The sequence below is a fragment of the Esox lucius genome, chromosome 19 (genome assembly GCF_011004845.1).
Source record: "Esox lucius isolate fEsoLuc1 chromosome 19, fEsoLuc1.pri, whole genome shotgun sequence".
NCBI classification, from domain to species: Eukaryota; Metazoa; Chordata; class Actinopteri; order Esociformes; family Esocidae; genus Esox; species Esox lucius.
In genome coordinates this window covers 11,227,005-11,244,324 of record NC_047587.1, presented here as the reverse complement: position 1 = coordinate 11,244,324, position 17,320 = coordinate 11,227,005, and the positions used below count along the sequence as shown (strand labels likewise).

The 17,320-nt window shown below is 42.3% G+C and overlaps 1 long non-coding RNA gene across 1 annotated transcript; it reads right to left on the bottom strand.

The window, feature by feature from the left end:
• Positions 1–14,171: 14,171 nt before the first annotated feature.
• On the bottom strand, positions 14,172–16,893 carry LOC105018271. Its single transcript, XR_828579.4, has 3 exons — positions 16,810–16,893; positions 15,848–15,953; positions 14,172–14,505 (listed from the first exon to the last, which is right to left on the bottom strand). It is a non-coding gene; the product is annotated as an uncharacterized LOC105018271 (long non-coding RNA).
• Positions 16,894–17,320: the final 427 nt, after the last annotated feature.

Sequence of the window (17,320 nt, the reverse complement as noted above, 5' to 3'; positions counted from 1 at the left end):
GTGTCGATGGGAAGTCGGAGCATGTGATTATTTGTGCTGTCTGCCGTGGCTGGGCATATCTGTATGGTGTTCAAAGGTATAGTTCCTTCTTTGCGTTTTTCCCTGTACCCGACACCTGTCCCCTGCTCTAAAGAGTTCCACGCTGCCACCGAGCACGGTGGGGGGAACTGAGACAGTGGTACCGCCAGACCTGATCGCTTCCCTGCTGAGGCGTGGGTAGAGGCAGCGCTGCTCTCCATCTGTCCATCATCAGGTGTGGGCACCTTGCCGGATAAACCTCAATTAGCGCTAAACACGGCTGCTGGAGCTACAGCAAGACAACGTGATCGCGTTACTCCAGTATTAGCCTCTTCACACTGGCTGCCTGTTAAGGCTAGGGCTAGTTTTAAGGTGTTACTGTTCAGCAAACAAACTGTTACATGGCTTTGCTCCTACTTGCCTCTCTGAATTGGTCCAGGCATACCACTTACACAGACGTACACTAAGATCACAAGATGCAGGCCTCCTTATTGCACCAAGAATTTCTTAACAAACAGCTGGAGGCAGGGCTTTCTCCTACAGTGCTCCCATACTCTGGAATGATCTGCCGGTTTAAGGTGAGAGACAGACTCAGTCTCAATCGTTTAGTGTCAACTAAACACTCATCTCTTCAGCAAGGTCTGTGATTAGGTGTAGTCTGGCCCAGGGGTGTGATGGTGGACGGGAAGTCACTGAAATGTACAAGCCACCCTTGTTATCTTAGCCAGGCGGGCTCTCATATCCAGTGGAATGTCCTCTAAAATGTAATATGGGGCCGGAGTCACAGGCTTACTCTTTATTGTTGTGCTGGGGGACTAAGGTCGTTCTGTCCTGTCTTTAGTCCCAATTCTTTACGTTGCATTCGTTTATGTGATGGGGACAAGGGTCGGTCAGTTCGCTCGGGTATCCTTTTGAATCCAAGGAATGCTCCCCCTAACTTCCCTGGTGTGGCCCTTGGACCGTGCCTCGGGACTGACTGGCCTGAATGTCCCCCTGGTTGGGTTCTGCCTGAAGAGCTCTGCTGTCACTGCCCACACCCCACCTGGTTGTCCCTGTCCTTGTCCACCTTCGTTATGCAGCTGACTACGATTCTCTTTTAAGCCTGCATGCATTCATTGACCTGATTCTCACCTGAACCAGGCCCAAAAGGTAATGTACTCATATTATCTGCACCCCGCACAGCCAGAAGAGGACTGGCCACTGTTCTAAGTCTGGTTCCTCTCTAGGTTTATTCCTAAGTTTCAATCCTGCCAGGAAGTTTCTCCTAACCACTGTGCATCGCTTGCACTTTTGGGATTTCAGGCTGGGTATCTGTAAAAAAAAAAGCTGCTGATGTAAAAAGGGCTTTATAAAATACATTTGATTGATTGATCGGCTTTTGGCTTTCTTCTGTGTGTCTTTGGCGGAGAAACTAGAGCAGAGTAGAGTGATGACCTGTGCTTGTCACATTGGACCAGTGGATTGACAGATACAGGATGCAGGAGTCTGTGGTATCTCTGTGAGGCCAGAGGTTAGCAGTGTCCACCCTGAAACATAGGCTGGAAGATGGCAGGTAAACCAGCAGGCAGTCTCTCTCTGTTACGTAGTTACACCCTGTCAACTATTTTCCCAGCATGTAGTAAGACTGACTCCCTCTCCAAATCAGATGTTTTTTACTCCAGTGCATTTCACTTCTTCACATGGTAGAAGAAGAGAAAAATATACTGAAAATAGAGAAAAGTGCAGGGGGTTGAATTATTATATTTTCAATTTAGAGCTGCTGGTCAGCTATCGTTGTTGTTCCTTTATGCTTTATCAATACAACTACCTATATCTGCAGTGTTTTCCTCTCATCTCCCTCTCCCATGATCATCTTTCATTCAGTGTTGGGGACGAATGATGAGCTGTGTCTTTGACATATCACCGTGTGATCAGATGGCCCTGGATTCTGGCAGTTGTTTTAGTTCACTGCCAGCAAAACAGACCACGCTTCACGTTAGACCAGGAGTATCCAGCCACAGATGTGGCCGCCAAACTACCCTGGTCCTTATACACTCTGCTTGACCACAGCCCGTGGGAGTGCTGGTTACATCCTGGCAAGGCATTGTCGCTTTTAGTGCCCTTACCTGTGTTCCACATCACTGTCCCTATTTCAGTTCCTCTTTCCAAAGTCTGTCTTCTCTGTAATTTCTGGGATTCTATTCCTTTTTTGTAACATTGTTCTGTTTTCTTTATCTGTTTTGTTACTTATTTTAAATTTCTTTCATGAAATGTCCTCGGTTCTCCCTGCGCCTGTGTCCCTCCTCTCGACTGCAACGTTACCGTATTTGGGGAATGAGGTGGCGTTTGCTATGCAGGCAGATAGAGGCAGCGGGTTGAAAAAAAGACTTCCTGTCACGGTCGGTCACGGCTGGATTATGCCGAGTTCCCAGGTGTGACCCGACGCTGCCTTAATTCAGACTCTACTGCCTACATACACACAGACGCGCACACACAGATGCACACAAACACAGACATAAACAGACGCACACACAGATGCGCGCAGACGCACACAGACACATACACACAGACAGATACACACAGACAGATACACACAGACGCACTGAAACACAGACATACACATACAGACGCACACAAACACAGACATACACATGCAGACGCACACAAACACAGACATACACATGCGCACACACAAACACAAACACAGACATACACACACACACACACATAGACGCACACAGACACACACAGACTATGGCAGGTGAAAAGGGACTTTAATAAGTTATTGAAACGACCTAATGTGCACACCACCACACAGACGCACACACAAATAGACACAGACGCACACACAAACACACACACACACACACACACACAGACACTCACAAACAGACACAAGAAGTCTCCTGGCTCAGTGGAATAAAGAGACACCGTAGCATTCCCCATTCCTCAATAAGTTGAGTCCTGCCTTGCCCCAGCAGGGTGTTGAAAATCACATTCACTTACAAAAAAGCATCAGGACAAACACTAGAAGTAAGTAGGGCCTCACAGCGTGGAGCCTACGACTGGATGAGCAAGGTGTGCCGGGATCAAGATCAATCTGGCAGTGAACTGATGGAGGAAACATAGAAAATGCCCTTCATTTCACGCTCAACAAGTAAACTCTGTTATATCTGTATTGCTGTGTTTTTCTATTAGTCAGCATGCCCTCAATCAGTTAGGTTACCAACTCCTTTTGTATCTGCTTCCTGGCAGGTTTATTAAGCTTTGGGGAGTTTACATATATTTATTAACCTTTTCATGACTGGGCATAAACTCTGAATTTGGATTTGTAAATAATTAAGATTTTCTTTCTAATTCATTCACATTTGTATATCCATAATACAATATTATAACATACATCAAGAATATTCAGTCTGACATGAATGCAGTAGACTGCAAAGAATTGCAATCAACAGATGAGTATTAAAAATAACCTATAAACATTTATGGATACCCGTTAGAGGGAACCAAGCGGAGACAATTGAAAATGTTCATGTCATAAATTATGAAAGATAAACAAAGCAATGAAACTATTGAGAACTCGCCGCTCTTTTGCCAAGTACATTCCCCATTCTAAGTTAGAGTTATTTAGTCACTATATCCCTCCTCTTTTTTTCTCTATATAGGTCATCTGCACTGCAGCGTCTCACGTCTGCAGTAGAGGTTTGTTTCCTTCTCGGGAAAGATGAAGATGAGATGTAACCTCGGTAGAACCAAATAGCTTTTAGGTGCAACTCTAGATATCTAGATATGTCCTTGCATCTACAGTACTTCTCTGTAGCTGTGTATGTGGCGGATATAAAAATGTCTCACATTTCTTTCCTGGTTTATCTTGCAACAAACCCCTGATATTAGATGATAATCTGTCAGTTTCCAGAATTTGATCATGTTATTATGATTTTCATTATCAGTTCATAACCAACACACCTACATACTTCATACAGGACATGTGAGTGACTTTACTGTGATTCTTTACGGGTTAATAGAAGCGCTAGATCAGAAAAGGAACAAGGAGCTCCACCCCACTCTTTTAATATTAAATATTGCATTAATGTTCTGAAAGATGCTAACTCCTGAAATATTGGGATTTTTGGCCAAAGCACTGGAACAAATGTTGATGGTTATCTCACTCATTCTATTGTTTCATGACAGATCAGCAGTATCATTTCTGCTTATGTAGCCTGTCCACATTAAGGAGATGAACGAGTGAAATGGCAATGTGTTCTGGTTCTGTGGTTATTACAGCTTTTCCCGATTGCTAACAAGCATCGAACAATACAGAAGTTACAGTAACAAAACTATTCACACAGTGAGCAAAACAGAAGTGTATGCAAACCAAACTGTGAATAATTTCTCATTGGTTTCACACAAAACGCATTCAATGAACACATTCCCCAAAATCCATGAACTCTTTTCTCATTCAAACTCAACCACCTACAAAACAATATGTTTCACAGCACGTTTTCTCAATTGCTTCCACACTGTTCTCAAAACGGTCAAAAACCCATTCAAAACAGAATGATGGCAACTGTTGTGCATTTCTGCAGTAACCAGATTGAAATATAAAGAAAATCTTTGATATTTGTTAGAAAATGTTAATTATGTTAGAATATTTAGTCATTCCAAACACAGTTGATTGCAGTTTCAACTGAAGTGTTGTACACTGTGTCCACTCCGGTATCAAAATATCCAGGTAAGATGTCTGTTCAATAACCAAACAGGGTATTTACACATAATGTAAAGTGCTGTAAAACTATGCCAGTCAAATTGCACATAAATTCATCTTTGAGGATGAACCTGGATTCAACCTGGCAAAAACACACAGCAGGGGAAGAAATGTGATTGGATAGAGAGACACTGTGGATGTCCCAGGCCAGAGAGGAGCTAACATCACAGGAGCGCTGTCCAATGACGGTTTGCTGTTACACAAACCACTCATTGGCCCCTACAATACACAGAAGCTGGTGGTTATACTGTACTTGTTGAGGTTTGTTTGTTTTTGTTGCAGCCCTAGAATGTAGGTAAATTTGTTTTTTGTTTGAACTTTTTATTTTTCAAAAGTAAAATTTACTATATGCAAAGATGTAGAAAAAATAAAGGATATTCCTTCAAATTGCTGCGTTTTTTTATTTATTCTTGTTCCATGTAAAGTCATTAAAGTGAGTTGTTTTTCTTATTCTATGATCAAATATTGATTTTTTTAGGTCAGTGTGTTATGAGTGACAGTGTGTGTTTCTGAGTGAGAATTGTTGACAGTGTTTTGGTGGAACATGCTTGTTTTGAGACAAGTATGAAATGTTTTGGTGGTTTTAATGAGTTTTGGGGGTGAGATGAACTGTTTTGCAACGATGCATGTTGGTAATGCACACTGTGTGAAGAGTTTTGTTATTGTGGTTTCAGTATTCACCGATGCTTGTAAGGAATCAAGAAAAACTGTAAGCTACTGGGTGTCAGTTGTGCACAATGTTACCCTTTGCCTCCTGGAATACTGATAGGGCTGTGTCAGAGCTGTGGCAAGGCTGTGGGTGGACTAGCAGGGCTGTGGGAGGGCTGTGGCAGAGCTGTGGGAGGGCTGTGGGTGGACTAGCAGGGCTGTGGGAGGGCTGTGTCTGAGCTGTGGCAGGGCTGTGGGTGGACTAGCAGGGCTGTGGCAGGGCTGTGGGTGGACTAGCAGGGCTGTGGGAGGGCTGTGGGTGGACTAGCAGGGCTGTGGGAGGGCTGTGGCAGAGCTGTGGGAGGGCTGTGGGTGGACTAGCAGGGCTGTGGGAGGGCTGTGTCTGAGCTGTGGCAGGGCTGTGGGTGGACTAGCAGGGCTGTGGCAGGGCTGTGGGTGGACTAGCAGGGCTGTGGGAGGGCTGTGGGTGGACTAGCAGGGCTGTGGGAGGGCTGTGTCTGAGCTGTGGCAGGGCTGTGGGTGAACTAGCAGGGCTGTGGGTGGATTAGCAGGGCTGTGTCAGAGCTGAGGCAGGGCTGTGGGTGGATTAGCAGGGATGTGTCAGGGCTGTGGGAGGGCTGTGGAAGAGCTGTGGGAGGTCTGGCAGGGCAGTAGGAGGGCTGTCAGGGCTGTGACAGGGCTGTGGGAGGTCTAGCAGGGCAGTAGGAGGGCTGTCAGGGCTGTGAGATGGCTGTGGGAGGGCATACAGGGCTGTGGGAGGGCTGGCAGAGCTGAAGCAGGGCTGCTGACATATGTCATTCGTCCTTTAATAATGTTTTACTGTCACTTACACTACTCAGCACTGCGTTTGTTGGACTAATCTCAGAATGCAGAAGTAAATCTCGAGTGTTTGCCAGCTGCTCAGTCTGTCACAAAAGACAACTGTTGGACAGTCAAGCATGCCAATAGACTTGTCAGAGCAACTTAAATGGTTCTTATTTGCATTTTATAAATTGGTTTTCCACAACTAGTTGCTTAATTGCCTTCCCAGCAATGTATTCAATACTTCCAACATGTGCTATTCGCCTTTATATTTCATAGACGTAAACTTTATTTGCCTTTTTTAAGAAAGTGACGAAGGAATGTCTGGAGAATAGTCTGTCTACTACTCCCACCTCCACAAGTCCCACTCTGTTGGGTTTTCACTGACACATAACTATTTAAAACAATGGGATTAGCTTTGCAAAGCCGATGGAAGACAAATTACAGTGGAATACATTTTATTATTATAAATTTTTTTCTTCATCTGGATACCAGTCTGTTGCTATGCCAAATAAGAGCAAGACTGATCAGGCAAGATAAAAAAAAATGTGGATTCAGGAATTCAGTTATAGCATGGCGATTACAAAGCCCGGGTTGTGGGTTCGATTCCCTCAGGGTTAATATGTGAAAATCCTATAATGAAAATGTATTTACTCACTACTTTAAGTCCCTCTGGAAAAAAAGCAATGTATGTTTTTGTATTTATTCTGTGTACTCAAGACAAGGCCTTTGTGTCAAACAACAGAATGCTACCCACACAAAGAGCTATGACCGAGACGTAGTCTGGGTCACATATCTCTGACCAGTCCTGGCCACCTCTGGCCCTGGTTAATCTCTGGTAACAGGAGCCAGCCTCAGCCTGGCAGGTAGCTGGAGATGATAGATGAACCTGGTAAAGCAGAGGGCTCAGAGCCAGAGAAGGCCAGTATGGGAAGTGGGGGAGCCATACTTTCTACTTTCCAGTTGTATCTAAAATGTTAAACTGCTGGCAGGTGGAAGTACAGGAGCTCAGCTCCTTGTAGGTCTAATTTCTACCATATGAACAGGAGCTCAACTCCTCGTAGGTCTAATTTCTACCATATGAACAGGAGCCCAGCTCCTCGTAGGTCTAATTTCTACCATATGAACAGGAGCCCAGCTCCTCGTAGGTCTAATTTCTATCATATGAACAGGAGCCCAGCTCCTCGTAGGTCTAATTTCTATCATATGAACAGGAGCTCAGCTCCTTGTAGGTCTAATTTCTACCATATGAACAGGAGCTCAGCTCCTTGTAGGTCTAATTTCTACCATATGAACAGGAGCTCAGCTCCTCGTAGGTCTAATTTCTACCATATGAACAGGAGCCCAGCTCCTCGTAGGTCTAATTTCTACCATATGAACAGGAGTTTAGCTCCTTGTAGGTCTAATTTCTATCATATGAACAGGAGCTCAGCTCCTCGTAGGTCTAATTTCTATCATATGAACAGGAGCTCAGCTCCTCGTAGGTCTAATTTCTATCATATGAACAGGAGCTCAGCTCCTTGTAGGTCTAATTTCTACCATATGAACAGGAGCTCAGCTCCTCGTAGGTCTAATTTCTACCATATGAACAGGAGCTCAGCTCCTCGTAGGTCTAATTTCTACCATGTGAACAGGAGCTCAGCTCCTTGTAGGTCTAATTTCTACCATATGAACAGGAGTTTAGCTCCTTGTAGGTCTAATTTCTACCATATGAACAGGAGCTCAGCTCCTCGTAGGTCCAATTTCTACCATATGAACAGGAGCTCAGCTCCTTGTAGGTCTAATTTCTATTACATGTACAGGAGCTCAGCTCCTCGTAGGTCTCATTGCTCCTGCTGGCTCCCGCCCAATTAGATTAGATTCAACTTTATTGTCACTGAACAAGTACAAGTACAGTACAATGAAATGCAGTTTGCGTCTAACCAGAAGTGCAAATAGAGGAGTGAAGAAAAATGTACAAGTACTAAGTATGTGTATATACAAGTAGAATGTATAGGTTTGCAATTAATGCAAATGCATTACATATGGCAATTCTAAATGTGCAGTGTAAAATTTACACATTTACAGAAAATGTACAGGTATTCAGTATAATGTATGTACAAGTGAGATAAATAGTTGTGGCATTCCGAATTTGCAATCGAGGCAAATTGAAGGAGTAGGTTAGCATGTGCAACTGAAATGCAGGGATAGCAGCAATGAGGTTCCAGAGGCAGACGTGTATGTAGAATTGAAAATGCAAGTACAGTGGCATGCGCAAATTAAATACAGGAATAGCAGCAATGACACATGAACTGAAAAATCTTACCAGACTTGTCCAGTAGTGCAGAGGGTGGGCATAGTTAGTGATGGGAAGTCACAGAGTTCAGCAGGGTTACAGTGGATGGAAAGAAACTGTTCCTGAGCCTGCTGGTGTGAGAACAGAGAGACCTGTACTGCCTGCCTGATGGTAGGAGGGCAAACAGTATGTGGCCTGGATGTGAAGGGTCCCTGGTGATGCCACGTGCCCTTATGCAGACATCACTTGCGGTGGAGGTCCACGATGGCTGTGAGCAGGGTACTCGTGATGTGCAGGGTGGTTTTCACCACCCGTTGCAGGGCCTTCCGGTTGGCTACCGAGCAACCACCAAACCACACAGTTAGTCAGAGTTTACCCAAACTTTTCCAAAGGCAAGGATCAAGGACTCTGAAGGAACTGGAGTCTGTGAGGGGGAATGGTCTCAGCCTTTGTTATGTACTCCTCTACCTCATTTATACAGAACAGGATGATAATCTCTGTTGTCATCCTGGCCAAGGTTGGGTAAGCAAACTGCTGAGTGCAGAGCTGTCAGTTGTGACAGGTTTATTTTTTTCTTAATTATGAATATGTTCTTTATTTGAACTATTTTTCCTTCATTAATCATTGGATTTTGCTCCAATTCTGAGTGTAAGATCCAGCAGATGTTTTTCATAGCCTTTTTTGCTCAACTTCCCCCAAAAGGGCGGCGATAATTATAGGGCACAGTACATCTAACACTGCCTAAGACTCTTGTGCTGTTTTTCTCTGTATGCTGTGTAAAGCGTGGAACACTATTAGTGATGGTGTTCTTTGTTCAATTGCGTATGCTTGAAAGTAACATTATGGAAAATGTCTTACACTGAGTCATTGTTAATAGAATTATGGATTGGCAAGAAATTGGCACTGTCAACTTTTAGAAGATTAGTCAGAAAGTTAAGCATTTAAACCATTTAAATACATTCACAATCTCTGAACATTTAGCATTTCCATCTCAAACATTCATCTCAAACATTCAACTGCTTTTCTTATAATCTGCTGGCTCTGTATTGTTCGATGTACCATATCTTCCAGCACATCCAATAGTATGCATGGACATTCGGGCAGCTGCTGACATTTTAAAACTCAAATGCACATTTTAAACTGTTTTCAATAATATTTAATTGAAGGGAGTACTAAGTACATTATACCATGAATACTGGCTAATAGAAATGTTTGTATTTTTAAACCAACATTTTATACATGCTCATACATGAGCATACACACATCTACGGAAATGTATTTTGCTTTCCAGCCAAATTATCGTGATTGAATGTAACTAATTTCTTCAAAGGAGCAGGTACACTGGCTTACCTGTGGTAACACAGGCCAGCTTCCAATAAATTGGCTCATATTCAACAGAGCTACATCTTCATAAGACAGTTGGTATTGTGAGGTGCATATTCTCAAGCGCACTTAAGAACATGTTATTTCAGTTGATGTTAGGCTCTGTTCACATCATAGAAGCATGTTCATATGCTCAGTTAAAATCATGTTTTATGGACAGCATGATACACAGTAAAAGCCCCAGACCGAGGGTGATTCACCGTCATCTTGAACTTCTTCCATTTTCAAATAATTGCGCCAACAGTTGTTGCCTTCTCACCAAGCTGTTTGCCTATTGTCCTGTAGCCCATCCCAGCCTTTTGCAGGTCTACAATTTTATCCCTGATGTCCTTACACAGCTCTCTGGTCTTGGCCATTGTGGAGAGGTTGGAGTCTGTTTGATTGAGTGTGTGGATAGGTGTCTTTTATACAGGTAACGAGTTCAAACAGGTGCAGTTAATACAGGTAATGAGTGGAGAACAGGAGGGCTTCTTAAATAAAAACTAACAGGTCTGTGAGAGCCGGAATTCTTACTGGTTGGTAGGTGATCAAATACTTATTTAATGCAATTAAATGCTTTTTGTTTTAGATTCCGTCTCTCACAGTTGAAGTCTACCTATGATAAAAATTACATGCTTTGTAAGTGGGAAAACCTGCAAAGTCGGCATTGTATCAAATACTTGTTCTCCCCACTGTACATAAAAAGGACAGTGGGGTGTTGAAATAAGCCTGTCTGCTCTATTCTAATTCCTGCTGCATAATAACATTCAAACAGAGTTACAGCTCATTGCTCCAACAAAACCGAACTATGGGTACATAGAAAACACAAAATACCTAACATTAACGATCAAAGATATTCTATCTGTCTGTTAGTGTGAAGCCAAAGTTTGCATCGCAAACTGCACCCTATTGCCCTACATTGTGCATTACTACTGACAAGCCCTTCAGAGCCCGGTCGAAATAGGTGCACTAAATAAGGAGTAAGCTGCCATTTTGGACGCACAAGACAAAAGACTAATCTCAGAAAAGCAGAAGGGAGAAAGATTGGTTGAAATTTGCCACAGAAAAAAGCAAATCAGAATACAATGCATATTTAAATGCTAATGCGGGAACATTTGTCTGAGGAGCGCTGGTCCATATTATTATTTGACTTGTGTGCAATCATCACAAGTGGCTAACTCAGGCAGGAGATTAGCTGTAGCAGGAGAACTTGGGTGGCGACCCAAATTGCACACTGTTCCACAGGGAACATTACTTTCGGTCAAGCACAGTGTGCACTACATAGTGAATAACGTGGCGCAATTTGTTATGCAAACTTGTTTTAATAAGGCTACTTATATATGCCTGCATGAACTAAAGCCTGAGTACTGAATACAATTAGACAACATTGCCTTTTCAGTGTCTATCAACACTCATTCACTGTTCCAAATGACGGCTGTACGGTGGCATTACAACACATAGGCCCCTGGCCAATTTTGAGTGCACTTCATTGGGGAATTGGTTGCACTTTAGGATGTAACCTCAGTCATTGTGGAGATAGACTGGGGGCTAACAGGCATCATACAGACCAGTGCTGGAGCTCAATGAAGAAACAATAAGGGCCTTCGCTCCACAGGCTTTCTGTCTATGAAAGGATTTCATTAGAGCTGAGTGGGTATTCATATGCAAATATAACTGAACATAATATCATATGACATAAAAGGTGTTGTAATACTGTATGTTTTAACAAATTGCATAGTCTATTGTAAGACCATTGCGCTGTGCAATAATAGTTACATAAAGCTCTATGCAATATGTAACTATTAAGCAAGGAAAAAATGGTTATAACCAACCATGCCTTAGTATACCAGCTCTGACCTTGTCAGAAAGAAATCCTAGAAAATATGTTTTTAACTACATAGTGAATTTACAGTTCAGGGTCGAAATTATGGATTTCAAAATTCAGGGATCTGAATTAAATATTTAATTATTGCATTTTTCTAAAACAACAACATACCTTTCAGTCCATTATTATTGTTATTCTAATGCGGCCCGTGACTGTGGGAGGGTTTCTATCAGATTCTCCGTGACAGTCCTCCCAATAAACTGTTGGAGGATGACAACATATCCAGTGTGTTTACAGTCTGGATTGTGTTTTGAAGATTTGGGACAGTAAAAGCAGTGTCAGTTAAACCCCAGCAACGACAAAGGCAACAGTCCAAAATGCTCAAAAACACAATGTTTTGAATTCTCTTTGCTAATATTTATAATTATCTCAATACCAGCATTGATAACGGGATACTAATTTGCAACATCCTGAATATGCACACAGTTGCACACGTGTACTCATCTCAGATTTGTAATATACTTTTAATATTTACATTTTGCACACAGTTGCACATGTGTATATATTTATATCTTTTTTTTTTTTTTTTTATGTATATGTACATTTTGTACATTTCAATCAACCTCATGTTAGTTTGTGTATATATGTCTAGTCTGTGAGTTTTTGTAAACTGTGTGAATTTTGCTGCTGCAACATCGCAATTTCCCCTCAGGGATCAATCTATCTATCTAATATCGTTATCCAAACACTGCAGAAATAGATCTTTTCAGATTAGGATGTAAGTGTTTGTACTACGTGTTTACAAAGTGTGATTCCAAAATAGCACTCTTTACTCTATAGCAAACTACTTTGATCCGAATCCCATGGGCCCCGGTCAGCTGTTCACTGGAAAGGTAAGTGGAAGGCGCTTAGCCTGTTCCCTAAATGTTTCTCCTCCAAACACACTAAACGTCTGTTTCAGAATGCAACCCCTACCCTATCATTTCCTACACTATTATTGCCCCTATCGCTCACACTGTGCTTGTCACCTACTTCAAAATCAAACCATGGAAGCTGAGAGTGTTTCAGGGCAATGGGCTGATTTGCTGGGTTTCTGCTGTGATGGGAGCTGTCCACGGTGCTGGATCCTGGTTCAAAAAAACAACAGGCTCCTTTCCAATCCTCTGAAACACAGGGGTATTTTTTTTTTTACAAAGCATGTGAAAGTGAGAGCGCTGATTCAGGGTCAGTCGTGCCTTTTAGATCGTGGTGAATTAGACAGAAGGGATCTTCTTGATACGTGCTCGTGCTCTGAGATGGTTATTATGGGCCCTGTCCTCTCAAAGCCTCCTGAACTTCAAAACACTGATCTGAAACAACTGAATGAGTGAGCGCCTTCCCAATGGTGAGCTCTCTAACACTGTCCTGACCTTTCATGATTCTTCCCATTAGCGAACCAGGGGGAAGACACAGATATTTGGGTAATTGTGATTGTACTCCAGTGTCGGTGGCCTGTTCAAATAAGAATAACTAGTACTCAAATGTTTCCTTTGTGACAGACAGGGTTTTATCTTGGGACTAGCACCTATTCTTCCTGTAGCAAGAAGCATGGCCATAGATGCGCATATATCAAGTCTGTGGTCAAAACACAAACCATGCAACCAAGTCCTTCAGACAGATATAGATCTCTCAACATTAACAAATCAATTTGAATATTATTGGAATTAGAATTAGGAAATATCAATTTACTCCTTCTAATGTGCATAGACATGACAATAGAAAAATAGCCAGGTTGTCGTTGTGCAGGATTTTAATTTAGTTCAGCAATAGTTTAAGTTAACCAAACATTTGATGTGTGCTGTGCATCTGGCGTGAAATGGAGGAAAACATATTTATACTACCTGTGCGGACCGCATTAATGAAATCAATCAGTATCTAGGTTTGTCGAGCAGGGGACTTGTTGGAAATACTCTTTGTATTGCCTGAGATGATGATCTTAGAAGTCACAGTGAAATAAATGAAATAACAGATGGAATGGTTATATTTCACCTTGCTGTCCAAAGTGTATCTAACTGGAGTATACAGAGAATGCAATTGGTTTTGGCCCAACCATATCCTTCCGTGTGACTCCGGTTCACCTGTCATTCAAATCAGATGTTCAATAACTATTTCATGGTGTGCACGTAGGTGAGCTACCCTCGCTTCAAGGTTATGTGATTGTAGAAAAGAAACAAACTAGGTTCAATCACGTGTGCCTTTCATGTACGTGAGTGGCTTTGAAGCCAAAAAGAAAACGTATCGTTGATTCATGCAGCACAGCAGCCTCGGACAGAACCCGTTTTTTTTCCGGAGCTGTCGTCGAAAGTCACTTCAGAAGAGTTGAAAGTAAACTAAATGTGAATTAAACATTGAAGAACTATTGAAATTCCTGGATGACACAATGTAGAGGGACAGCATGATTAGAATTTGTCTAATATGCTGGGAGGAAATTGGGAAATTACAGTCAGAATCTTCCTTTCATTTTCATTTTATGCTTCAGTTACTGAATTTCATGGGGCTTAATAGGTACTGGGACAAGATTGCTGTCCAATACTCATATTTTTCTTTCAGGTCCTTCATTTTGATTTCATCTGCTGAAATGTAATGAACACGGAGGCGGGGTTACGATAAGAAAGAGGGCGACAGAGAGAGGCCGAGATTGAAAGAGAAGAGGGTGGGAGCGACAGAGAGATGGACATGGACGTGTAACTCATTTGTATGCAGGTGTTGAAGTCCCGGACTGCAGTGGACTGAACAGGGTTACTATTTGGCGTCTAATCAAGAGGATGCCTGAATGAGGGAGGACACAGGAGGGGGTAATGAGAAAAGACAGAAAGAAGAATAACTGTAAGACCAACAGGCTGGAGACTGTTGAGAACATTCTTATCAGATAACATGGTCACAACTTCTCCTTTTCCGTGTTGAAAATGTGAATGTTAAAACAGATTTTGCAGATGGGGGAGTGAACCCACCTCCTTGATTTTGTGCTCAGATAAATGCTCTGCTCATTAAGTACTACCATATAATGTAAACCTGTGTTGTCTGGTTTAATGTGATCATCAATTTTAAGTAAATCCATTTTTATTTATTTGGCCCTTCTCGTGGTCCTTCTTGCCATGACTCGTGTTTTGTGCTTACTCCACTCCATTTAAAATTGACAGAGTAGAAAACAAAGTATGGGCTTGTTTGGCATTTTTGTTTTGCATTTTCAATAAGCTTAAACAAATGAGAAATTATCATGTATTGCATCTGTTTCAGGGGTTTTGTGAAAGCTTCTTGATTGAATAAAATATCTAGGGAATTATTTCACATGTTAAAAGCATGTCATGATGTCTAGTATTTGGCCATCACAATGCTAATAGTAAAACAGTAGAAATAGAACATTGCAAAGGTTAGCAAATACGTATATTGGGCAAATAAGCCTGCCTAATGCTTATTTTATGTGGAGTCAGAATGAGGAAAAGAAGACATTAACCGGCTGAGTTAAAAACAAGGAACACATTAAGAGTTACTGCATGCTGTTGCTAGACATTTGTAGCCTACATCATTTTAGATTTCATTCCTTTGTGATACAATACCTGATCTGAAATATCATCTGTATGGTAATGGGATTCTGTTCCACCAGGGAAACCTACTCTGCAGCTTCCCACTGTGCATCACGTTGTGACATTATTTTAATTTTATTTTTACTATGAAGCCTGCTTTAATTCTTTTTTTTTTTTTTCAGGATTATTAGAAACACATTTCAGCCTGCTTTAAAATAAATCTTATGAAGTTAGAAGTGTCCTCCATTAACTTCATTGTTGAAATCCAATTGCCATTCACACATTGGGTGTGTAGAGCAATAGGATTAGACCCCCCATGGATGGCAGTGAGAAGGCACCTGTTCAAATAAATCATTTTTTATAAAACTGATTAGAGAACAATGAACCATACAATCTGTGCAAAGACCCGAAGTACGTTCCAAATGGAACCCTAACTTCATAAAGTGGACTATTTTTAGCAAAGCTTCTGCTGTCTTGGTTAAAAGTAGTGCAGAGTTTCGGGGAAAAGGGTGTCATTGGGATGTCAACCATGCCTTTATATCCATTACAGACTTTGAGGAATAGCTAATGAAGTGTTGGTGCCTTACAACTCTCTCTTGTTGCGGGCCTAGTGAGAGGCCGAGTCCCCTGGAATCATTTGCTGGAGAGTTGAAATTAATTTGCATTAGCCCAGGGTGAATGGGAACGTGGGCCCTGGAATAGAAAGGGTAACACAGTAGAGAGGATCATTAATTCAAGGCGCCCTGACGGAGCCCCATTTGGGGAAAAGAACAAGATTCATGACTGTACTTAACACCCCGCTCCAAAAAAGAGTGGCCCAGTAATCTAATAGGAACAGGTAGATACTGTATATATAAGGGGGACAGCCTGTTCCTTCTCAAAGTGAGAAAGCAATCAGTCCCCTGAAATAGCATACACATTGTTCCACTCTGTTCTGTAGTTGACATCGCTCATTCAATAATAACACAATCCCCAATCACTTTTTAGATTCACACAAAGTGAGCTCCATTGTTGAGCGTGCAGAGGATCACAAAATGCTGCACAGGAATCACACTGAGTGCATGAAACAAAGCCTACAGCTTCATCGCTCTGTTCCGTTAAATGTAGAGGAGTTAAACAATAGCTCTTAACTGTGAAGAATGCAGCTGTACTTTTCTGTTCCGTTGTAAGGAGAGGAATTATGCAATATCTCTGAGGCAGTGTGATTGGCCGCTACAACACAGGCCACAGAGTTTCCTTCATTATTCCTGCCTTGTTGCCATGGTGGGCTCAGTAGATCTAAGCCACATTACCTGTAATGTAAACATTTCCTGGAGGCTGGGCAAACAGATCTGGATTCCAGTACTATTTCAAATCTTCCAGATACTTCAGCGGTTTGTTTCAGCCTGTCTGGAATTCCAGGTGAGCTGGTTTTGCACTTTTTCAGCTCTGTCATTAGTTGCATTGCACCAGGCCAACTTAGTCAAGTATCGATTGAGCTTAGAAGTATATGACATGATTTAAAATGGCATTTGGATGAACTCAGGTCTGCGGGCAGTAATATATTTACCGTTCTCTGATCACTGCAGTAGGTCTGTATGTTTATTTTTTTTTTCATTCAGCCATCAGCGAAGACTAAGTGCAGCCGTGTCTGTGGTTCTGAGTGGCTGAACGGAGCTTGACAACGGAGCGGGCGGGCAGACATGTTTTGTATAACAGGATGCACACAAGAGGAATGACTAGTGTTTGTAGACAACCACGCCACAGTACACTGAGCTGGAGCCTCGCGTCTGCCGTCACATGATGAATGTCCACCATCAGGGTAATAGCCTTGTGTTGCCATAGCATTATGACAACGGCAATTAATCCAGCACTTGGCCACATCGACCAATCAGACGTGACCAATCAGCAGGACGTGTTCTCTTCGTGATTCCCGGTTCCAAGCGGAGGAGTGAGAAGCCAATTCGGTTGGCAGGGTGTGAGCTCGACGGTCGTAAACTGTGGCTCGCTGTATGCGTCTCCTTCATAGCGGCAGCAGCAATCTGCCAATGAACGCATTAAAGACCTTGCTTTATTATCCA